Here is a 6,810-nt window from a genome sequence, read left to right as displayed (position 1 = left end):
CCAAGCTCTGCAGGATATTGGTGAGATGTTCAAGAACCAGCTCTGCAGGGTGTTGGTGATATGTTCAGGAACCAGCTCTGCAGGATGTTGGTGAGAAAAACCAATGCAGACATGTTCCTGTTTATCGTTTTCTACATCGCTTTATAATGTAGCAGTTTTTGTTTTTCTTTCATTAACATTATTGTCATCCATGTTTTTTCCAATTTATTTCTTCGTTAAGATTGTCTTCTTTTGTCATCACTCTTTGTTTAAATCAGGTCTCTTGTAATGGAGTCTTCGAGGCTCAATGAGACTAACCTGTAGAAATAAAGGATGAATTGAACTGAATAGCTGGAACATTGTGTGTGTGTGTTGGGTGGGGGGAGCGCTGTCCTGACAGTGATGATGTCATATGGTGATGATGACCTGACTGTCCTGCAGCTGTGTCCATCTTCACACAAAGCAAACCGAGCTGCTGGCTGAGCTCGAATGTGTGTTTAACGTGTAATGAATTTGAATTGATGCTGATTTCTGACTCATTTTCTTTTATTAGAGATATTATGATCTCATTGTAGCATTTATCTTAGAATAACTCACTGTTCCAAACTTCATAAAAGGAAGTGACGTTAGGGCAGTATTGATGCTGTTGTACTGCAAAGCTTTTGTTCATTAACTATAAATGAAAGCAGGATGGAGCTGCTTGAACACGTGAGCCTTGGACATGACTTCCTGTTGGCTGCATCCAGTGAACAGGCAGGAGATCAAACTGCAGAATTTATATCTTTGAATGTGATGTTGGATAATAAATGACTTGAAACAGAATTGTAAAACAGGCCAAACTTAAATGATCCTTAAATGTTGCGTTCATTCAGTTTGTTGGAAAAAGTAAAAAAAAAAACGAGTCATGAATGTTTATTTCCTTCTGAAATATTTTGACAGAATTCACCCTGAAGCTGATGTTAGTCCACAGTAAGGCACAGTGTGGTTCTTTAAAGAAACCTCTCAGACATCATGAAGAGAAGCTTCCCAGAATTATGTGTGCACCAACAAGACCTCTGAAGATTTGTAGTTCTGGAAAACTTCAGTAAGATTTACAGGTCCTTCTCAAAAAATTAGCATATTGTGATAAAGGTCATTATTTTCCATAATGTAATGATAAAAATGAAACTTTCATATATTTCAGATTCATTGCACACCAACTGAAATATTTCAGGTCTTTAATTGTTTTAATACTGATGATTATGGCATACAGCTCATGAAAACCCAAAATGCCTGTCCCAAAAAATTGGCATATCTTGAAAAGGTTCTCTAAACAAGCTATTAACCTAACCATCTGAATCAACGACGTAACTCTAAACACCTGCAAAAGATTCCTGAGGCTTTTAAAAGCTCCCAGCCTTGTTCATTACTCAAAACCGCAATCATGGGTAAGACTGCCGACCTGACTGCTGTCCAGAAGACCATCATTGACACCCTCAAGCAAGAGGGTAAGACACAGTAAGAAATTGCTGAACAAATAGGCTGTTCCCAGAGTGCTGTATCAAGGCACCTCAGTGGGAAGTCTGTGGGAAGGGAAAAGTGTGGCAGAAAACGCTGCACAACGAGAAGAGGTGACCGGACACTGAGGAGGATTGTGGAGAAGGGCCGATTCCAGACATTGGGGGACCTGCGGAAGCAGTGGACTGAGTCTGGAGTAGAAACATCCAGAGCCACCATGCACAGGCGAGTGCAGGAAATGGGCTACAGGTGCCGCATTCCCCAGGTCAAGCCACTCTTGAACAAGAAACAGCGGCAGAAGCATCTCGCCTGGGACTGCTGCTGAGTGGTACAAAGTTATGTTCTCTGATTACAGAAAATTTTGCATTTCCTTTGGAAATCAAGGTCACAGAGTCTGGAGGAAGAGAGGAGACACAGAATTCACATTGCTTTAGGTCCAGTGTCAAGTTTCCACAGTCACTGGGGTGTCATGTCATCTGCTGGTGTTGGTCCACTGTGTTTTATCAAGGGCAGGGTCAATGCAGCTAGCTATCAGGAGATTTTGGAGCACTTCATGCTTCCCTCTGCTGAAAAGCTTTATGGAGATGAAGATTTCATTTTTCAGCACGACCTGGCACCTGCTCACAGTGCCAAAACCACTGGTAAATGGTTTACTGACCATGGTATTACTGTGCTCAATTTGCCTGCCAACTCTCCTGACCTGAACCCCATAGAGAACCTGTGGGATATTGTGAAGAGAAAGTTGAGAGACGCAAGACCCAACACTCTGGATGAGCTTAAGGCCACTATCGAAGCATCCTGGGCCTCCATAACACCTCAGCAGTGCCACAGGCTGATTGCCTCCATGCCACGCCGCATTGAAGCAGTCATTCATGCAAAAGGATTCCCGACCAAGTATTGAGTGCATAACTGAACATGATTATTTGAAGGTTGGCGTTTTTAGTATTAAAAACACTTGTCTTTCATTGGTGCGATGAAATATGCTAATTTTTTGGGACAGGCATTTTGGGTTTTCATGAGCTGTATGCCATAATCATAAGTATTAAAACAATTAAAGACCTGAAATATTTCAGTTGGTGTGCAATGAATCTGAAATATATGAAAGTTTCATTTTTATCATTACATTATGGAAAATAATGACCTTTATCACAATATGCTAATTTTTTTAGGACCTGTATGTAAAAACTTTAAGCTAATGAGGGAGTTACTTTTAGTCATCACGCCGCAACTTCAACATGTTTGTTGACTGAGCAGGCCAATCATGATGAGTTCATCAAGCTGCAAAACATCTGGACAGCTGTGTGTCCACCAATCCATTTTCATCCATTTGCTGCTCGTTTTCACACCAGATAGTCTGGTAGACTCGGTTCGGTTCGGGACCAATATTCATGACCTTTTGTTTACATTTGAGCTGGTGTGTTTGCATTCACACTGCACTGTGCAGTCGAGCCAACCTGTTGAACCAACCTATTCCCCCGCTCGCCTGTGGGGGCACTGCACCAAGAACTACTGAAAGAAACAACACAAAAACCTCTGAAGACACGTCTTCTTCTTCTTCTGTAAATAAAAATAAAAACGAAGTGGCATCGAGTTTTAGCAGTCTTAGGAGTTATATTTTGTCATTTTTCAAAAATGGACTTAGCATGAGCAGAAGATGCGACTGAAGATCATGGAGAATATTGTTTTTCCACCCAAGGCAGCTGACGGCTCCATATAAGGTAAGAGAAATGCGTGTTTGTTTGTCCTGCGGAGCGGGGCCGGTCTGTTTACATTCACACTGTACTCGAACCGCGCTGGAGTTTGCTTCTACCAGACCGAGGCCTAGGTTTTAGCCCGGGCCAGAGTTCTGAAGGGTTTGGGGTGTTCAAAATGACCCGAGCACAGAATTTCAGGAGCACTTCACCTTAGTATTAAAGATTTAATTGAGACAAAGTTAAAATATGCAGATATTACATGTAATCAGAATGCAGTCTGAGGAACAAAGTCAGAGCGAACCTTGCCTGGTCAATCAGCCTGGTTTGTTCAACCAAACTTTGTGTCTGAGCGAGATTTATAGGTTTCTCATGTCCCGCCCTTTCGGGTTCGGACAGACTTGTGATTGGATGTCAAAACCTCTTGGTGGTCCGAGTGACACCATGTTCAGCCACTCAGGAGCAGATCTTATCTCCATGGTAACTGCGAAGGCCGCAGACAGCCTTCTGCTCATTCTTCTACTGATAAGGGTTGATTTACGAGCTTTGTTTTGGAACGCAGGACACTTACTCTCAGCTGTAGTCTGGCTTTTGTCTGTATAGAGTTTTAAAACACATTTTCTGTGTGTCTGAACTATTATTAATGTGAGAGCATAAATACTCAACCTATGTTAAGTATAAAGTATATGAATGTTGTGATTTAGCGTTACTTATGTTAATCAATGTGTGAGCAGTGTGTATCCTTAGCACTTGTGAGATTATATATAACATGAAGTAATTAGTGTATGATTATACACACACACACCTTGTAGAAAATGCATCATTTCACATCATCAGAGAAATGTCAAGGCTTGTCAAAAGATATAAAAAGATATAAAAGATATCAAATCCAACAGTTCGCCTTTTTGTTCCGTGACAGAGTTCGATGGCACGTTCACACCTCCCTAAACTAACCGGACTTTCTAGGAAAACGAGCTAGAGTTCGATTAAAGCGGACTTAGGGTGCATTCACATTAGCCCTGTTTAGTCCGCTTTAATCAAATTCTAGCTCGTTTTCCTAGAAAGGAACTGGAGTCCTGTTTGGGTTTCTTCTCTGCTTTCAGGAAGGCCCAGTTAGGATATCCACATTGCTCTAGAGCCTGTTTTGTGTGGGATTTCTGCTTCTGCCTGGCCCCTGAGTTAGTGGGGACACTGTCTGCTCTGTGGTACAGAGTCCTGATGACTCCTAACTTGTGCTCCAAAGGGTGATGGGAGTCAAACTACAAATACTTGTCTGTGTGGGTGGGTTTGTGGTACACCTCAGTTTGCAAATGTCCTCTGTCAGAGACTGAGACCTCACAGTCCAAGAAAGCCAACTTGTCATTTTTTACATCTTCTCGTGTGAACTTGATGTATTTATCCACAGAGTTGATGTGGTCAGTAAAATGTTGGACTTCTTGAGATTTAATTTTAACCAGGTGTCGTCAACATACCTGAACCAATGACTTGGTGGTGTCCCTGAAAAGGATGTCAAGGCTCTCTTTTCTACCTCCTCCATGTACAGGTTGGCAGCAGTAGGAGAAACTGGAGACCTCATAGCACACCCATGTTTCTGCCTATAATATTGCTCCCCATATGTGAAGTAGGTTGACTGCAGGCACAGTTTCAAGAGTTGACACAGTTGTTCTGTATAAAGTGTGGTCCTGCTGCTCAGAGTGGTGTCTGATTTTAATCTTAAACTGACCACCTCTACTGCATCATCAACAGGAATGCACGTAAACAGCTTCTTCAGTTTCATGACAGGGACAGAGTTTCACACTCACAAGAAGAACAGTGAGGATGTGTTGCTCATCAGAAGACACCATGCAGACGTGCTGCAGCATGTGCTTTCCCAAGTATACAGCAGATCCATGCGAGACGGGCTGAGCCTCTCATCCTGCCCTCTCACATGTCACTCTGTAGTTTTCAACAGTTCTGAAGGAGAACACTGAGGAACAAGAACAGATGAGACATGGAAGAAACTGTCTGGGGCAAACAAAACATCGTCTTTAATAAAGCCTAAAGAAAGGAGAGAAACAACTCCTTCTATACAAAGTCAACTATTTAGGTATTAAATACAAAAATCAGTTAATAACTGGTTCCCTTTGCTCTGATCCTAAATTAAGAAACAGAAATATTCCCTGAAGGAGTGCATATCACCCGCTGCCTTTTATGGCCCAGTTTTAAACTAAAATCATGGAACTATAGCTGCTATCAGCACTGACAACGTTAGAGTGAAAACTATTTGGGGGCGGGGTGGGGGTGGGGGTGGGGGGGTGCTCCGGTTCTCCCGGGGTTGTTCTGATTTTTTGATCAAGGTTCCTGGTTGCTATGGCTGGCCCTTTGGCTGGGGTGGCTGCCGGGGGTCAGCTGTGGTTGTGTGTGTGTGGTCGTTGGTGGTGTATGGCAGCGGTCGGGGGCGTGGCTTCGCTTGGACAGGGCGCTGGCTGGTCAGACTGATGTGACATTCGCGCTGGGGGGTGCTGTGTGTATGGGGGGCGGTGCATAGGTGGCATGTCGGGGTTTCTCTGGGACTGTGGTGTGGGGTTGCTGGGGTGCCTGGTCCTTGGTGTGCTGGGCCAGCCAGCTGCTGCTCTCTGCTGCTCTGGCAACTGGCCTGGGGCAAGCTTGCGGTCACTGTCTGGTGGGTGGGGTGCATGGACGGACCAACAGAGGCTCTGTCGGGCTGTCTCTGTGTGCCTGTTTATGTCTCGGGTTGGGTTTTAGGTGGTCCTCTCTCTTGGATCAATTTGGGCCCCCCATTTAATGTGGGGTCTACTTCCCCCTGTCGCGCTCCCCTCCGGTGGTGGGCCCCCACTGCCGCCGGTTCATTGGCGGCTCTCGGCATCTGGGGCTGGGCGGTGGGGTGTCTGCAGGCCCACCCTGGTGGCTGCTTGCTGGGGCCTGGGTGCGGTTGTGGCTGAGTGGTTACAGCAGTTGTCCTCCAATGCAGGAGTTGGGAGTTCGAATCCACCAGCAGTCACATGCCGAAGTGTCCCTGGGTAAGACACTGAACCCCTCGTTGCCTCCGATGTGTGTCCCATCAGTGTATGCATGTGATCTAAAGCTCTGACTAGTATCATTAGAATGATTTGTTCAATTAGCTTTGTAGAGATCTAGTAGAGTGCTGTATGAATGGGTAAATGACGACACAGATTGTAGTGTAAAGCGCTTTGAATGTCTCTATAAGATAGAAAGGCGATATATAAGTACAGTCCATTTATAATTTACTCCCAGAGCTCCGGGCTTGGGGGCCTCTGTGTGTAAATGGTAAATGGACTGTACTTATGTAGCACCTTTCTATCTTATAGTGATATTCAAAGCACTTTACAACAAAATCTGTGTCCTCATTTATCCATTCATACAGCACTCTACTAGATCTCTACAAAGCTAATTGAACAAATCATTCTAAAGAGACTAATCAGAGCTTTATCACATTCATATACTGATGGAACACACATCAGAGGCAATGAGGGGTTCAGTGTCTTGCTCAGGGACACTTCAGCATGTGACTGCTGGTGGATTCAAACCCCAAACTCTCGCATTGGAAGACGACTGCTCTAACCACTCAGCCACTAGGGGTTGAACGAGTATATAATTTTTAAACTCGACATTAACATAATAA

Source organism: Nematolebias whitei, chromosome 14 (genome assembly GCF_014905685.2).
Source record: "Nematolebias whitei isolate Nwh7 chromosome 14, NemWhi1, whole genome shotgun sequence".
Lineage (NCBI taxonomy): Eukaryota > Metazoa > Chordata > Actinopteri > Cyprinodontiformes > Rivulidae > Nematolebias > Nematolebias whitei.
Note: the sequence above shows the minus strand (reverse complement) of the source record.